Source organism: Mustela nivalis, assembly GCF_964662115.1.
Source record: "Mustela nivalis genome assembly, chromosome: 5".
Taxonomy (NCBI): Eukaryota; Metazoa; Chordata; class Mammalia; order Carnivora; family Mustelidae; genus Mustela; species Mustela nivalis.
The window spans coordinates 113,349,780-113,369,093 of NC_139024.1; the positions used below are offsets into that span (position 1 = coordinate 113,349,780).

The window sequence follows — 19,314 nt, forward strand, 5'->3', positions numbered from 1 at the left end:
GCCTCTCCAGTGCCAGTCAGGTCGAGGATGACTTGCTGTGCTGAGCTCTCCTCTCCCTCTAGTGTCTTCCCATCTAGTACAGCTCCTCAGCCTTTCTTTGTCTCGTAGAACATTAACATTTTTGAAGAAGATAGCCTATTTTTAAAAAACAGAATGTTCTTCCTTGGGGGGTGGGGGTGAGAAAACCCTAGATATGAAAGCTGTTGTTGTTGTTGTTGTTGTATAAAAGTTACATTTGGTTTTCTTCTCTTTTTTTCTTCCCATTTCTTTGGCAGTCATTCAAACCCAAATGCTAAAAGTTCTTGGTGAGGCTGACTTCTTTCAACTACTTCCCATCTGAGGAAGTATGTTTTTATTTATGAGCTTGTCTGACTATCTTTATCAACAGCCTGTTTTCCATTTCGTTTGTGGTGTCAGGAATTGCCGATTAATCTTCTTTGTTTCCTCCTTTCCCCCTGTTCCCTGTGATAACCACAGGGTGGACTTCAGAGGGAATTGGAGAAAGTGTCTGCTCCTCTCTGGGCACTTTTGAGAAGAATCCTTCCTTCCATCCCTGCTGTGCAGGGTAGAGCACTGTCCTGGGGATGGGAGAAAGGGTGGCCCCCACACACACAGCCACTGAGTTCATTTCAGTATAAGCGCATTTTGAAAAGGTCACCCTCCAGTCAACCAAACCTTATGGAGGGAGATGTGGCTGTGTGTGAAGCACTGGAGTTACAATGGTGAATCTAGTAAAATTCTAAGTTAAACCTATCTTGAAATACTTATGCAGTCTATTTGTCTTGCTGCCTGTCTTCAGTCCTTTTCGGAAGCCATCATGCGAGGAGGAGAGAAGGTAGTAACTCCCAGACTTTCAGGTTCACCCAATCCAAAGGCATATCCATGAAGGCATTTGATTTTTCTCTCTGAAGACTGTTTTCTCTTTTTGAATTCTGTGCTCCAGAGACACCCAGAAGGACTTTTACTTCATGTGAAACTATTGCACAATTACTTTCTCTCCTATAAGGGGCCCAAATAAAACAATTCACAGGGCAGATGGTTGGCCAAGATTCACTCAGCTTCTGCAGGATGACATCGGTTCATGGGTGACTGCAGAAATGTTCCATCCGAGATTTTATTTATTTTTTATTTATTTTTTTAAGATTTTATTTATTTGACAGAAAGAGAGACAGCGAAAGAGGGAACACAAGCAGGGGGAATGGGAGAGGGAGAAGCAGGTTTCCCGCTGAGCGTTTAGCCTGAAGCAGGGGCTCAATCCCAGGACCCCGGGATCATGACCCCAGCGGAAGGTAGAGGCTAACGACTGAGCCGCCTAGGCGGCCGTCCATTCTAGATTTTAAAAACAATTAAAAATTGGCTTTGTTCCAATTCCAGTAGTAATGTCAACATATTTCTGGTCTCCAACCTAAAAAAGTTCTCTCCCAGATGCCTGCTGCCTTTTGATAGCTGTTTTCAGCTTTAGATACCTCCAGCACATCTTTGTCCCTTAATTGTTCTCTTCCTGTCTCAGGTCCTTGTGGTCTTGGTAGAATACATGGTTCTAAAAATGATGTTGGGATATCTGTAATCTTCATCACCTTTGAACCTGTCTCCGTCCAGCCGAATTGATGTCCTAGTGAAGCATGTTCAAATGGGGCTCTTCAGTGTGAAGTCAGTAAAGTTTAAGCCATGCAGAGGAACCAAATGTCATCTGCCTGAAGGCTATAGCAGGTGACTGTGGAAACCCATTCTAGGCCTGTTTAATAGGCCCATAAAAGTGATTGATACCAGTGGTAAAATGATAGAGTGCAATGTAAAGTGAAACCTGTAATTCCCTTGTTCAACCTAATGTATTGTGGTAAAATGGGGGAAAAAAAAAAAGGAAATAGCGTGTCTCGCATCTCTCTGTGAAAACTGCTCCGAGTTTGCAAACGGAGCTGATCTCTCAAGGCTCCATGCATTTGTAAGATCTGATTACTCTCAACATGCCAAAAACACACCCAAGTGTTTTCAGCAATTTTGAGCATTCGGAAAAAGGATATAGAAAAGACAGTGGTGGCCTGGCTGTTCTTCAATGGTGGAAATGCTTTCTGTGTGCACATCAATGTTGTTCTTTCTAACTGGAAACAGACCGAAACTACTGCCTTAGTTAGTTAGCGAGCCTCATACAGAATTGAGCCCGACCAAGCTTATAGTTTGTGGGCACAAGCTGCTTGATGCCCCACAGGCTGAGTCCCCAAGACTAGAACTACCCCCCCCCGACCTGCTTACCCTCTCTAGCCCTGCATCCTAATGAGAACGAGGAACATTTTAAATCACAAAATCATTATATAATTGTGTTTGGATGGCACATTTTGAACAACTTTAACTTAAGGGGGGAAAAAAAATTATTCAGTTTTTTTTTTTTTAATTAGATGCTTTCTTTTATTACCATATTGATTTACCTCTGCTTAGTTTGGGGAATTTGCTTTGAAAACTGGTAAAATTTGATCTTGAGTTACAGAATTCTTCCTTATACCTCTGTGTTCAATTTACATCTCTTCTTGAAGGCTCTTTTGAGGTAATATGTCTACAGCCATAGGCAATAACCACTGTGTTAGCAGTTTGGAGAGTCAAGTATATTTGGGGGCTGACTACCCAAGCTGCCCTTCACTTCTCTGGACTGGTTACTTTATGATTTCTCTACCTTCAAACACCAAACGCTCACTCAATGACCTCAGGATCGAGAATGTGTGAAATAACCTCCAAGACTGATTTCTTAGTCATTCTTTTTCTTAGCTTTCATTAATGACCTCCCTGAAAATTGCAAATAGTACCAAAGCCGGGTACTTAGATCACGATAATGAGCCTGATGTGTCAGGAAGCCAACAAATTACTTCTCACAGCGGCTTTTTTGGATTCTCTGGTGACTCTTTCTAAAGACAGATATAACAGAGCCATATTTCTCAGTCTTGCACTGTGCGTCTCAGGGAAGCAGAAAAAAATCAGCCTATTATTAATCTTGGATCTGTATTTGATGCTAAATATAAGTTGATTTCTTTTTCCCATTTTAACAGTTTTCCTTCAGTGTAATCTTTCCACAAGAAGACAAAAGAGGCAAAGCACAGCATAGATGTTTCCCCCATGAGTTGAGCATATATGCTTTTGACATGAGATAATAGTCACTCAGGAATATGTATTTTTTTTTAATGAGGAAAAATATAACCAACTTCTGCTTTAGCTAAAACCAAATCGAAACCCTTATTAAAATCAACCACACACCAAGGCCACCCTAGTATATCTGTGAGTTCATCTTATTAAAAGGCAATTGCAGCCACTAATGTGTTAAGAAATTACATCAGAGACTGCCTGAACCGCCACAGGCTTCTAAACTGAAGATTTGAAACATTGTGTTTCCATTTCTCTGCCTTCCCCATCTTTTGTTCTAAGAGACTTGCTCTTGAACCATGTCATTTTCCAGATCTTCCGATCTCTCCTCTCATTTAGTAGAAATTCTTGTCTCTGAGATGATTTTCTGAGGGTCATTTACTCTTCTGCTTCCACTCTTTACTTCTCAGCATTCAGACTCCTTCAGTGCAAATAGATTCCGTCCATGTGATTGGTTGGACCATCTGAAAACACTTAAATCCCATCGGATTCATGAATCACAGAACACTAAAGTCATTTCAGTCCTTCTAGTTAATAGCTGATATTCATTGAGACTTGCTATATGCTAGGTGCTGCTCTAAGCGCTCTATAAATATTGCCTTGTTTAATCCTACATGGGTATTATAATACCTATTTCAGAAATGATGAAATAAGACTGAGCTTAAGAAGCTTGTTCAATGTTAGAAATATGGTAGGTAAGAAGTGCCTGGCTGTTTCAGTCAATTAAGCATCTACCTTCAGCTGAGGTCATGATCCCAGGGACCTGGGATCGAGCTTCCTAGGATTGAGTCCTGCATCGGGCTCCCTGCTCAACGGGGAGCTTGCAGCTCCCCCTGCTTGTGGTCTCTTGCTCTTTCTCACTCTCTCAAATAAATAAATAAAATCTTAAGGGGAAAAAAAAAAAAAGACATATAGTAGGTGAAAGAACCAAGATTCATCTAACTTTGTGTTCAACCATTCCACAGAATTTTGATGCTAACCACCTGGAACTAGCACACACCCCACAGGTGAAGGGCAGTCAGTCCCACAAGACACTCTCCCAACCCCTGACTTCAGATGCCAGGCCACACACACTTCAGCCAGGCTGACTTCCCATTTGGGGGTTCCCATAACCCTCTCCCACCTCAGGTTCAATAATTCACCTGGATGACTCCCAGAATTCAGGAAAGTGCTTTGCTTACTATTATCAGTTTATTATAAAAGATACCATTCAAGAACAGCCAAATGGAAGAGATGCATAGGGTTAGGTACTTGAGGTAAAGGAATGGCTAACATGGGGCTTTCATAACCTCTCCATGCAGGCCGCCCTCCCAGCACCTTGGCATGTTCACCAATCTGGAAGATCTCTGAACCCCATGGTTTAGAGATTTTCACAGAGATTCCATTTTTTGATACAATTAACTCAATCACTGGCTATTGGTCATTAAATTCAGTCTCTGGGCCCTGTTCCCTTCCCTGATGTCTGGGGGTAGAACTGAAATTTCCAACTCTCTAATCATGCCTTGTTCTTTCTGATAATCATCCTGAAGTTGTCTAGGGACCCCCAGGTACAAGTCATCTCATTAGCATAAAAAGATACTTACCACTCCAGGGATTCCAGGGGTTTTAGGAGCTGTATGCCAGAAGTCCAGGACAATGACCACGTAACTTATTTCCCATTGTACCACACTACCCGACTGTAAGAATATTGCCCTTATTGTTTACTTGTATTTTAAAACCAAGTTTAATTGAAACTTGCCCACTGCCATTAACTTACAAACAAAGAATCTGATATTTTCGTGTTCATCATTAGGAATCCAAGATCTTTGAATGAGAAGCCAAACTTTACAAAATATTAATTGCAGTATTGGCTTTATGTATTAGCCTTATTATATCAACTAAATCAGGTTATCTACTGCAGTTTTCTAACCTAAAAAGGAAATGGGGCTCTAAAATAGACTTAGTTGCCTTGTATCAGATTGCTTACTTTCTTGAGCAATGTGATTGTAAAGTTCTCTGGATATTTCCTAGTTGGGGATATAACTCCCAGAAATGTCTTCCACTATTTGTTAATGTTATGAACTGTACAGAGACTTGTCTAAACAGATAATTGTTGACTTAGTAAAAATTTGAACTTATAAAGTAACTTGATTAGCTGATATGTCTTGACCATATAGACAGTGAGTGCCCTTAGATGGAAATGAATAGCTAAAGATTATTTCCCACACCTTCTATAAATTTCAGTACTTCACTATGATATATTGAACTAGTATTACATACTATCAAATGGATATGTAAGAAAATCATCCACAGAACACTTATTATGTGCCAAAGATGATCTTTGGTGCAAGAGACACAAAGATGAATAAAACAAGGTACGTGCCTGTGAGAGTATGGTCTCCTGTGTCCTTAGAGCAAGGCAAAACTGGTAGGAGGGAGGCTAATTATGCTGATACAGAACAAAGGTGGTGGAGGTAGAAGTAGTCTTGGTAAGAAAGATATAGAATATCATGACTGATTATATAAGACAGAGAAGCAAAAGATACCAGAGGTTTTGAGCTCATTCAACAAACATTTATACAACATCCACCATGTCCAAGCATGGTCCCATACGCTGGGGAGTCTGTGTTGTACCAAGTGGGCAAGGGCCTCCTTGTAGAGCAATCTTCCAGTGGATGGAGAAAAATAATACACAGATAAATTTTTTAATTTTTTTAAAGATTTTATTTTTTTAACAGAGAGAGAGTAGGCAGAGAGGCAGTCAGAGAGAGAGGAGGAAGCAGGCTCCCTGCTGAGCAGAGAGCCCAATGCGGGGGCTGGATCCCAGGACCCTGGGATCATGACCTGAGCTGAAGGCAGAGGCTTTAACCCACTGAGCCACCCAGGCGCTCCTACACAGAAAAACTTTTTTAAAACAAGGTTGTGTCAATTAGAGATAATCGCAATGGAAAAAATAAAACAGAGAGATGAGGGTCTCTTTAGACTAGGCGGCCCAAGAGTCTTTCTAAGGAGTGGGCACTCAAGTTGACCTGAATATTAAAAAGAAACCATTCGTGAGATTTAGGCCAGATTTTTCTAGACCAGGGGATAGTAGTTACAAATATTCTTGTGACCCAACAGCTTATATAAGGAAGAAACATAAGGTCATTGTGGCTGGAGTTCCACGAGCAGGACAGAGTAGTAGGAAATGATGGAGGGACCGTCACACCCTGAGGACTATGTCCAGACATAGTCTTGCGTCAGGCATACAGTAGTTGCCTGATGCAAGACAGCTTCTTGAGATGGGCCCCCACCAAGCATCCAATAGCTTCCTGAAAGATCTAACGGTGAATATTTGGGTTTTAAAAAAAAAAAGAAAGAAAGAAAAAATTTGGTCGGGCAATGAAAACTGTGGCTATCTAAGTCTCTGGGTTTTTAGTACCTGTTTGAACTACCTATCATTCCTTCCTAAACTATTACTTATTCAGAAGAATGTAAATCTCTTCCCTCTGACTTCTCCATGCATCGATACATATCACCCTTAGAAACATGACGTTTCAAAATTAAAAGAAAATGTGTTATCTTCTGTGAGCAACTCAATTAGGAGCGTGTCATGGAAAATCTTTTTACTGCCCCACTGGTAACCATCACCAATGAGCAGTTCCCAAAGGGCTTCTTGCCAGAGGACTCGGCTGCATCCTCTTATGATGTTGCAATGCAGATTTATGTCATTAAAGATTATTTATTTCCTTTGGGACATTGTCCCTTTTTGCCTTGAGATATTATCCGAAGATGTATGATCAATAAGAAGCATTAAACTGTCACTATGGGGTAAATTTTCAAAGTGGTGCTTGGAATTTGCCAGTATGAGTCCCCTTAACTTCAGAGGAAGTCCTGCAGTTCAAACCACTGCACATGGCTTTGAAAATGTTCTACAGTATGAGTTCACTGTGCTGCTCTTTTTTTTTTTTTTTTTTAATAAATACCGCAGAGCAGCTCAGTGCACAGTCGATTGCAGTATTTAAGAACGTGGATAATGTACTGTGCAGTAGGAGGCTTTTAAAATTAGATTTTAAAGCTTTATTCCTATTAAGAGTCACAACAACAATATAAATGCATCTTTAATTCTTCAAAGGGTACCTTTCTATAAAGGAATTTGGAGCTCGGTTAGTTATAGAACTCATAAAGCAGCACCATGTTCCTCTGAGATGTTGTTTATCTCCCTCCATAGACAGAAAAAAACTGAGGCTCCGGGAAGTGGGGGTGCTTTGTGCTCAGCCCTTAAGTTAGCAGTGAAGCTAGGAATAGAACACCAGCCTCCCCACAGCTCACAACTCTAAAGCACTGCCTCTTGCAAGAGTCAAATTTAATTACACTATAATCCGTTTAATCTGCACGCGGAAGAATAATGAAGGCGCAGGGAAAATGAATTCATTAACAGGTTGGTGAGAGACCGTGTTATGTAGATGAGCAACTTTCTTTTCAGGATCCCCATTTTCAGCATGTTCTGATTGTTGTCTGATGCCAGGAAAGATGAACTTCATTCTCCTGGCCACAGTTAACAAAGGACTTGTTGATTTTTCTTACTTTGAAACATAAGCAAAGATTCCACTTGAAAATGTTGTGGAACCACCTTTTTTGTCAGAAATAAAAGATAAGGTTTTGGGTTTTGTTTTTTTTTTAAATAGTAAGAGAGAAAATCGGGCATAATTCCCCTCTACGCTCCTTCTGGGGTAAAAGCAAGAACCCCATTGAGTTAAAGGCACAACTTACAGCCTTCCTTAAAACAAAAGGAAGTGATGAGTGAGGCTTTGCTTCATTTTTTGCTTTTGATAATTTTCCACTAATTCACTGTGGCTGTGTCCACGCCAGTCCATCCCTGTCTATTCCTGCATGCACATTAGAAAAGAGATGATACTTTAGGAGCTGTATTTAGATAAGAAATCATCCTTTGAAGCAAAAAATACCAAGAAATTAGGAGTTGGGGTACCTGGTGTTACATAAATAGGAATAAAATTTCATGGTTTAAGTTGTAAATCATGATTATGGACTATCTCACATAACTCTTAATAATCATACTAAGTTGGAAGAGATTATGATCCCTATTTTATATGTCAAAAAACTGAAACTTGGAATAAGGGTCTTATCAAGGAGCACACAGCATATAAGCAAACGAATCAATAAAGACAGAGGAAGGAAGGAGGGAAAGAGGGAGGGAGGAAGGGGAGATAGATGCACATCAAGTGCTGACTTCTGTGACACCACATTATCTCCCTGCACAACCGCATGTGGCATAGGAACAACTAAATAAACCATATGGTGAGGTCTCATTTCTACCTGCAAATCTCCCCACACCCCACCACAGACATGAACTAATATGAAGTCTAAAAGAAAAGAGATGTTATATCATAAAAAAGTGCAGTTCCTTCTCTCAATGGCCATCTTTCTAAGATCTGGCCTTTATTTCAACTTTTTATTTTGAAATAACTTTATACTTAGTTAGAAATTGCAAAAATAGCACAGAGTTCCCATGTACCCATATACCATTCACCCAGCTTCCCCCAATGATAACATCTTATGTAAGTAGAGCGCAATTATCAAAACCAGGAAGTTTATATTGATATATATTATTAACTAAGCTGCAGACCTTGTTCTTATTCACAATTTTTGCATTCACTCAATTTTTCTATACACTGAAATGAAATTTTATCACATGTATAAATTAATTTAACTACCTCCACAATCAAGATACAGACTTTCCCATCCTCCTTAGAAATTTGGGGTGTTATCCCTTCAAAGTCATTCCCTCCCCCAATCCTAAACTCTGGGAACCTCTAATCTTCTCCATCACTATAACTGTCATTTTTAGAATGTTATGTAAATGGAATCATATGATCAACTATTCAGTCTTTTGAAATTGGTTTTTTTTTTTTTTTTGTACTCAGCATAGTGCTCTTGAGATCTATCCAGATCATTGTGTGTATCAATAGTTCATTTCTCTTTCTTGTTGAAATGGTATTCCATCATGTGGAAGTACCACAGTTTATCCATTTACCTGCTAAAGGTCATTTGGATTGCTTATAGATTTGGGCTATTATAAATAAAACTGCTATGAATGTTCATGTAGAAGTTTTTGTATGAACATAAGTTTTTATTTCTCTAGGGTAAACACCCAGGAGTAGGATTACAGGGTTATATGATAAGTGTATGTTTATCAGAATCTTCCAAACTGTTTTCCAGAGCATGACCATTCCTTTTAAAATATAGAAATGCCTAGATCATTTCATGACAGTAAATTACATCTACACTGACTTAAATGGCATTTCTTATTTTCATAGAAAATATATATTTCTGCTCTCTCTGTTTTTCTATGAAAATTATTTTAATAAGCAGAAGTTTCTGAAATTCATATTTAACCACTTGGTCAAGAAACAAATGAAAATTTAACCCATGAAGGAGGAGCTCTTCATGCTCTGGCAAATGAATGTAAATATGATGTTTATGTAGATGAAGTATTGAGGCAGCAATTAATATAAAAAGTCAATACTGCAAAAATTCCTGAAGCACCATTATTTAAAGCTAACTTTACTTTGTAGAGAGTCCTTATCCAAATAAACTTTACTGAGACCAATACTAGTTATGCTTGACTGCTAGAGGATATAATATAATATATATTATATATAAGATAATCACATTGCAACCTCAAAGGATGATTCCTGTGGTATAAAATGGGGATGCCTGGGTGGCTGAGTTGGTTAAGTGTCTGCCTTCAGCTCAGGTCATATCCAAGGGTCCTGGGACCAAGTCCCACAACAGCCTGCTTGCTGAGCAGGGAGCCTGCTTCTCCCTTTGCCTGCCGCTCCCCTGTTTGTGCTCTGGTATACTCCCTCTTTCTCTCTGACAAATAAATAAAATCTTAAAAATAAATAAGTAAATAAATAAAAATAAGAAATCTGGCCACAGTCTTTTTCAGTCAGACTATAAGTAAAGAGGCACTGATATTCCATAGGAATGCAAAATGGTATCACTGTTATGAAAAAGTGTCAATATCTACTAAAGGTACACAGCATTTACTCTTGACCCAGGAATTCTACTTCCTAATAGTTCCATCAGTGTATAGTAAGTATTCAGTATAGCTGAAAAAACTAAGAATGCAATAAAGATATTTCTGTAGAGCTACAGAAGGACCCAAAATATATTAGGTGAAAGAAAAAAACATTGTCATATAGCATATAGCGTGTGTTACTCTTTGTGTAAAAATCTAAAAGTATATATTCATATTGCTTTTATTTCTATAAAGCAACATTGGAAGAATAGGTAGGGACAAAGTGAATGGGAACTGGTGGGGGAAATAGATTTCTCATCATTTACTTCTTTTTTGTTTTATAAGTTCTTATTTATTTCCAGTTAGTTAACATACAGTGTAATATTATTTTCGGGTGTATAATATAGTCATTTCATGCATACACAAAACACCCAGTGCTCATCACAACAAGAGCATCCTTAATCCCCATCAGCTACACCCACCAGCCTCCCTACTCCCACCAGCCTCCCCTCTGGTAACCATCCGTTTGTTCTCTGAGGGTAAGATGCTGTTTCTTGGCTTTCTTTTTTACTTCTTTATATCATTTTGATACTTAAACAATATAAATATATTAACTATTCAAAACTAAAAAAGAACTGTTGCCTACAGTGTAAATGTTTATGATTATCCATGCATTGCAGTATTTGGGTTGATTGGTTCATATAAGATACAGTTGTGCAAAAATCTCACTCAAGGCATTTTTATCATTGCAAAGAAAGATAATGTCAGAGATAACTTACCATAGGATGTTCACATAACCTACCATAGGATGTTCACATGAATGTCCACAATCCTAAGCTGAAATAACATTTAGCATTCTCTCTATTTCAATAGCATTTCTAACTCTCTTAACAAAGCCCTATTCTAAAAGGTGACCTACCATTTGCCTTAATTTGCTCTCCATATATGTCTTTATTTTCAAACTTGGAATTTCTCAAAAATTGCCCAAGAAGATTAAGTGAGACAATACATGCGAAGTGCTTCCTACAGGGCCTGGCATGTACTGCATACTCAACTGTTAGTGATAGTAAACTGAATTACAACAGTAATGGTGTCCGTGTATTCTCATCAATCCCAGAATTGATAAATACAATCCGAAAAAAATTGGTAGGACCTCTTTGGATGTTTTGTTGATTGTTCTTTTCTCAAATTATCTTCCTCAATAATAAATTTTTAGACTTTGAGAGTCTACATATCTTAAACAAGAATAAATTTTATTTTAAAAAAGGAAGGGAAGAAACCACACCAGGAACTCTTTGAGTCTGAAGCTCTTTAGGTGTGATCATCGCAAAAATGGTTGTGTTACGGTACCTAAAGGATGTTGGGGTAACAAGAGGGGGTTACAATTTGTAGCTTTGTTTTCGACTGGTTGTCAATTGTAGCTTAACCTGTTTTCCCCAGGAGGACTTTCTTCACCCCTTAACTAGGTAAACTGACTCTGCACTACATTTCTTGTTTTCCTCCTGTCATAGCATCCGTCACCCGAGATTGGGGCCACTCCATTCAGTGTCTTCTATGTCAACTGTCTTTTCTCCCTGTGTGGGCCAAAGGTATTTGCCTCGACCACCTCCACCCATGCCCTATCCATACCCTTTACTGTTATATACCCAGGTCCTCGAATTTTCTTGCCACAATAAATGAGTATTGAGGGAATAAATAATTCAAAACATTGTCAGCTAGTAGACATTCGTATGCAAAACCTCAAACCCCATTGCACCCTCTACACACACAATGTGAGAACAATATGAAGAAATTAAAAAAAAAAATGGGTGGCAGTTATCTAAACAATGAATGCTAGAAAATAGCACCTTTGCCTTGGTTATCAGGAGGTTTCAGAAGAATAATTTTTGCCTGCATTTTTTTTTTTTTTGGTCTAATTGCTTCAGTTCCCTACTTTAATTTGGTCATGTGAATGTGGTGACATTTTTTTTAAAAGTGCGTATTTTGCCTGCTTGTATTCGTAGACAAGGCTCTTCTATTCCCATGCTGCCTTTTTCTCAATATTTTTACTCCTGCCTTTTGCAAAACGTTTTAAATATTTGATTTTAGCCCCTACCACAGACTCCAAATCTGTGTCTGGAATTTGGAGATCAAAGTGCTGTAGCTAATCCCCAGGACATTTGCCATCGTGTGACTTAAGAATTCATCTCTTATCAAGTTTCTGTGGTTTTCTGGAGTATTTACCGGTCATAATGTTAAAATGTGCACATCTGAAACTATTTTTGACTTACATTTTCTTGATACTTCTCCACAGTTGGTTTGTGGGAAAATATCCTGCTCCTGAATGGTATCGAACTCTGTCAAATCCTCTCCAGCCTCTTTATAAATAAAGGATTCCTAGGTTATAGCATCACATGTTTTCAATAAACTCTGTTTTATTTTTAAACAGAGTGTGTCTTATTCAAAAAGCTCATCACGGTAAGGAAGGAATTGATAATGAAAAGAAAGTGAGTCTAAAGTGGGATTTTCCCTCAGTGTTAGGATTTGTTAGGATGCAATATGTTTTGCAATCTGAGCTGCAGCTTCCAGAGGTGGTCGCTGCGAATTCCAATTCTGTCTCTGGAAGTAACATCTTTTATGAGCCTCTCTGGAACGCTATTTCTTCCCTTTTAAGCTTGGATAAAAACTGCAATATACTTTGTAAGGTTCATAACCAGTAACACATAAAAGCAAATGTGGAATTTTGAAGTTCTTAAAACTTCTTGTGTGGTGCCAATGAAGGCAAATTTGGCAAGGATTTTATAATTAAAGATGGAACTTGGACATGTAATTACACAAGATCTATTCGGTTAAGAACTCCTTTATAGATACAGATAGATGGACATCATAGATCTGTAGATGGCACCAATTAGGATTTTCAAAATTATATTGAGATTCAGGTGTCTATTTGTGGCAGGTAGTTACTCAAATTCACTCCTTTAAAGCACTATGTTTTCATTCTTCACAGAAGGAAAAGTCCATTTTCACACCCCAGTGTTTATCCCTAAGGATTATCCAGAAGCCTAAACTTTATCCATTTCTTATTTCTAAAAATAACAGATTGTGCATTGAAAAAGATTAAGAGAGCCAGGTGTACCAGGTAATTCTCAATTTCCCCAGATAATTTTTAGAATGAATTGCCATCCATAGGTGTCTTTTGCTTAGTGACATTTTAGCTGAAATGGCATCTCCATCTGCAAAATCCAAATAGCAGGGTCTATTCAAAGAACTTCCTGAAGATATTCTTTCAAAAACTTTTAGTAGTAGGTGATGATTAATCACACCTGCTTGTCATCTGGAAATAGGGTATCAAGTTTCTGGAGAAAAGATTACAGATCCCAATACTAGCCATAACTGGCTGCCAAGATTCAGAGTCCGTATCATTCAACTGCTTAGAGAAAGTGCAAAAAGGGAGCATTGAAAGCTAGGATTTTGTTTTTACTCAATCAATTTAAACTGCAGTGGCATTGTTTGACTGATGTGTAAACATTCAGGTTAGGAAACTGAAAGAGCTACCTTAGCATTGGATTTCATCATAGGATGTTAGGGGGTTTCCAGCGGCAGTTTCAACTTTGATCATTCACTGGTGGGGATCCAAATCTTTTTTTAGACTTGTAGCCAAATCCCGGTGTGGTGCTCTGTTGAATTGAAACTGACTGCTGGTTGGGCATCTGGTATGCATGAGAGTAGGTACTAGGAGAACATTTTAAACATCTGAGGATATCAGCGTGGGGAAACTGCTGCTTCTAAAAGCCTTTCTCATACTTCCGGTATCAAGGAACATAAGATAAAGCCATGGTGTCATTGCCCTAAAATGTTTTGAACATCCAGAAGTACACGTGACTCTTCATCTTTTGATTTATTAAGAGCTGATGGGATCGCACCTAGGTAATTTACTCAGGTTACTATGACGTGCCTTAAATAGGCTGTGTTTGCCTCCTACTCACTACAGTGGTTCTCAGAGGACAAATGCTTCTTTCCTGTTTTATAAATAACAGAAACACAGCTTCCTTACCTCCTCCAATCTGTACCTCATATATGAAATTAAATATTTGTAGTCACACTCTGAAGCAAAGTCTCAGTATATTACTAATATTGGAGATTAGTCCTATAGCATGAAACACATGCGTGTGTGTACATGTGCTCATGCACGCGTGCACGCACGAGCACACACACACACCTACTGCCTGACTCTGCAGCCTTGACCTCTCTCTCTGAACTCTAGCCTCATCTGCTGTCTACCAGATGTCTAGAAGGCATCTCAAAATTAACAAGGCCGAAACTGAACTGCCCATTTTACCCCTCAAATGGGCATCATTTCTGTTTTCCTACCCCAACCACAGGATTTCCCCATCTCAATAAATAGCACTTCATTACCTCAGTCACTCTGGCCGAAAACCCAAAAGTCACCCTCAGCCTCCCTTCTTTGTGTCACACCCCACCACCAACCCTTCAGCAAGTCTTGATATCCCTGTCTTCACAGCGTGTCCCAAATTCAACTCCTTCTCAGCTCCTCCTCACTGAACCTTGCTTTTCTAAAACTGCCTCCCTTTTGTCCAGACCATCATGTGGCTTATTAACTGGACTCTTACTTCCACTCTTGCCGTCCAGCCCCGTCTTGTTCTGTTTCCCAAAGGCAGCTGGAACAATCTTGTAGAATACAAATGGGATCCTGCATTCTTCTGCCCCGAACCCATTCCCAACTCTAAGGATGTGTAAAGCTCTTGCCAAGGCCACCATGATCTGGCCAGGGCCCTCTCCCTTCCGCACTCCACTCAGACTAAGTTGACCTTCCTCTCTCCCCCTGAATCCAGGAACCGTGCTTCTGCCTCATGGTCTTTATATTTTTCTCCCTGGAGTGCTTCCTCCTGGATAAGGTCACGATCAGTGCTTCACTTCTTTAGATCAGGGCTCGAACGTCATCTCCTCAGAGAAGTCTTCCCTAGCCATCCCATCTGAAAGAGCCCTCCCTCTCCTCTATGTCTCCATCCCCTGCTCTGCTTTTTTTGTTTCTCGAGACACTTTGTTACTATCTGGCTTTGTATTCTGTACTTATTTACTTGCCTAATGGCCATCTACCCCAATAGAACATAAGCTCCTTGAAGGCAGAAAAACCTTCTGTTTCATTCACTGCTCTATCTCCAGAGCACGGCTTATAGCCATCATGCAATAAAAATTATTTGTTGAATCAACTAGTACATGGATGAAATAACTGTTTAACTATGAGAAAAATTACTATGAGAAAAATAATTTACCAAACAGTCCCACTACTGCATCACCAGCCACCGTTTAATGTCCCAACAAAGAATGTACCACTTAGAATTATAGGAACTTGGAGTTACAAAGTTCTCTGGCCACTTCTCACTTCAATGCATCTCCCTTTGAAGATATGGAAACCAGCCCCAAGAGAGAAGGGGTGACAAAACTAATTAATGGCAGAACTGATGGTTGAACTAGGTATAGATCACTTTTCTTTATGCTTTCACACTTTGTTCCGCACATCTCTGTTCCATTTGAGAGGTTAGAATGTTGTGTACATAGGCAAATATAATAGAACCACATATTTTCATTCTTCCTTGTCTTGCTGCTCTATTGGCAATAAAGCATCTGGCATATGATATCTATAAGGCACTAAGAAATTACAAATTCATGCAGAAATGGTCCCACATGGATAGGACAGGTTGACCGTTCTGTTATATTCTGCTATCTGGTTGGGACAAGCTAAAACATACAAAATCGTTCATTATACGATTTGTGTTAAATTTATCTGAATGTCAACTGTTTGCAAGTCATTATATTCGCCATTCTTCTTTTTTTTTTTTTTTGAGATTTTATTTATTTATTTATTTATGTGGAAGAGAGAGAGAGAGCAAGAGAGGGAACACAAGCAGGGGGAGAGGGAGAAGGAGAAGCAGGCTTCACATAGAGCAAGGAGCCAGATGTGGGGCTCGATCCCAGAACCCTGGGATCACAACCTGAGCAGAAAGCAGACGCTTAACAATTGAGCCACACAGCTGCCCCAATATTCCCTGTTCTTAATAACACTACTTCTTTGAATTTCATATGTAGGCCTTGGTTGGGTGCCTACATCTCTCTTTACTGGTGTCTTACTAGAGAAAAGTTATCAAAACAAAAGCATGAAACAAAATGTAAGCAGTTTGTAATAAGACATACATGCATTTGATTCTGGGCTCCATTTACAAGCTAAATGATCTTGGATAAGATTCTTGAACTTTCTTAGGAACAATTTATGATCTGTGGAAGTATGTATGTGTATATTAAATGCTTTTCTTTCATTTTTTTAAAAGATTTTATTTATTTATTTGATAGACAGAGACCACAAGTAGGCAGAGAGATACGAAGAGAGAGCGAGGAAGGGAAGCAGGCTCCCCACTGAGCAGAGAGCCCAAGGTGGGGATCCATCCCCAGACCCTGGGATCATGAACTGAGTTGAAGGCAGAGGCTTTACTGAGCCACATGGGCGCCCCTAAAATACTTTTCTTTTAAAGTAAGGATCTAACATTGTGTCAGACACATAAAGGCAGATTCAGAGACTTATGTATATTATCTCATTTAATCCTCACAACAGCCATGTGAAGAAAATGGTTCTAGTCCTTGTTTACAGGTGAAGACTCCAAGCTTCAGCAAGACTAATAGACTTGAGGTTACACAGCTAGGAAAGGACAGAAACAGGAATACCTGGGCTCTCTCAAACAAAGTTCACACTTACAACCTCTGTGCCTCCTTGGAGAGCCATTATAGAGAAGGGCTGGAATAGATTCTGTGTACTGCGCACCACACATAGCCCCATGTCAGTAAATGCTGCCCTTTTCCCTTCTCTTTCCTGCCACTGATAAGTTACCTGGTCAATGTGCTGACCTTCCTGTGCCATAGCTTCTTCTTTTAAACAAATAGTTCTCCTTTTCTAATTACAAAAACAATGCATGCTTATTCTAGAGTATTTGGGAAAAAGAGATATGTATGAAGAAACTAAATTTTACACATAATCCTACCACCCAAAGATAATCCTTGCTAGCATGCAGGCATGGGTACTTACAGTATTTATTTTGATATATACTGTATACTGTAAGAGCACAAAATCCTTTGAAGGCAAAATTGGGATCATCTATGTATCCTGCTATGTAATCACTTATTTACAAAATGATATATTGGAGAAGACATTTTCTCATCTAATAAATATTCTTCTAACACATGATGTTTTGTGATTACATAGTTATCCATGATACTACTACTAATAATAATAATAAATTAGATAAAATGTATTATGTGTTGGGGCGCCTGGGTGGCTCAGTGGGTTGAGGCCTCTGCCTTCAGCTCAGGTCATGATCTCAGGGTCCTGGGATAGAGCCCTGCATCAGGCTCTCTGCAGAGAGCCTGCTTCCTCCTCTCTCTGTCTGTGCCTGCCTCTCTGCCTATTTGTGATCTCTGTCTGTCAAATAAACAAATAAAAAATATTTTTAAAAAATTTATTATGTGTTAGCACTGTACTGAGATCTTTCGAATGCACCGACTTATTTTGCTCTCACAACAACTCTGTGAAATAGGTAATTTTATGATTCTCATTTTGCAGATAAAAAAACGGAGGCAGAGGGTTGAGTAACTTCACCTGGGTAACCCAGCTGATCAGAAGCAGAGCCAGGACTGGGGCTCAGCCACATGAGTGCATAGGGATTGCTCTGAATAGACAGACCATATCATTTTTGATAAATCCACTTTTATTAGAAATTTGGATTATATCTAATTTTTACATAGTTAATAGTAGTATAATAAGCATTCTTATGCAAACCTGTATTGGTAACCACAATTTTTTCATTAGATAAAATTCCTAGAAGCAAAATTACTGAAAAATAACAGGTTATGAGTAGTTAATACTTAGGGCAAATAATGCCAAAATTCTCCCCCCAAAGAGTTATGCCATTTTATTCTAAGACAAAATGTCTATGAAAATGTTTTTCCTCTTTCTCATTGCCGGTATTGACTATTCATTTTATAAACTTTGTCAGTTTAATAGATTAAACTGGGGCCTTGCTACCATTTTAAATTTCAAAGCAAGAACTCAGAGAGAACTTCTTCCCATATGTGTATCGGCCATTTTTACTTCTTCTTAAGGTAAATTTGTATTTGTACCTTCTGTCCAATTTTCTACCAAGATATTTTCTTATTCAGTTATTTTTATATTTTAAAGAATATCTTTTTCAGGTTTGTTTCTTTTTTGGATTTCAATCTATGTGGGGCTTTTTTTAACATATGGAATTTTTAACTTTCATATATTCATACCTTAGCTTCTCCACCGCAAAATATGGGCTATTTAGCTGTATTATTCCTAAGGCTCTTGAAATAATAAAATATTCATCGATTTCCTTGCTTACTATAAGCACATAACCCATCAAATAATCATCCTTCAAATAAGTGCTGAACACTTATGCTATGGTAGGTCCCGAGCTAGGTGCTGAGCTTACAAGGACAAATAAGTGTTTTCGCTTGCTTTCAGTTTCTTAGAGTTCCTGGAAAAGACTAGCATGTAAACAGGCCACTGCTATGAAGGGTAGGAAGGGCTCAGGGTAGTATGTGTCAGAGCTCTGAGCACTAATAGTGTGAAAGCAGCTTTCGGGGTGTGTGGGGGGTTGCTCTCCAGGCAGAGCGGGAGCATTTTCTTTTTTTTTAAGATTTTACTTATTTATTTGACAGACAGAGATCACAAGCAGGCAGAGAGGCAGGCAGAGAGAGAGGAGGAAGCAGGCTCCCCGCTGAGCAGAGATCCTGATGCGGGGCTCGATCCCAGGACCTTGAGATCATGACCTGAGCCAAAGGCAGAGGCTTTAACCCACTGAACCACCCAGGCACCCCAGTCACTTTAGCACTTTAATCTTGCATTAGAATATGAAATAGTTTAGGGGCGCCTGGGTGGCCCAGTCAGTTGGGTCTCCATCTCCTGATTTTGGCTTGGGTCTTCATCTCAAGGTCATGGGATCGAGCGCCACGTGAGGCTGTACACTTAGTGGAGAGTCTGCTTGAGTTTCTCTCTCTTCCTCTCCCTCTGCCTCTCCGACTTGTGCTCTCTTTCTAAAATAAATAAATAAATCTTTTTTAAAAAGAAAAAAAAAAGACTTCAAAATAGTTTTGAGGAAGGAAAGACAGAGTTTACT

The 19,314-nt window shown here is 39.1% G+C and overlaps 1 protein-coding gene across 4 annotated transcripts in view; it reads left to right on the top strand.

Annotated features, from left to right (window-relative positions):
- The window catches only part of KCNQ5 (potassium voltage-gated channel subfamily Q member 5), a 532,298-nt gene that overhangs the window by 398,161 nt on the left and 114,823 nt on the right, over positions 1-19,314 (top strand). The window lies entirely within an intron of this gene.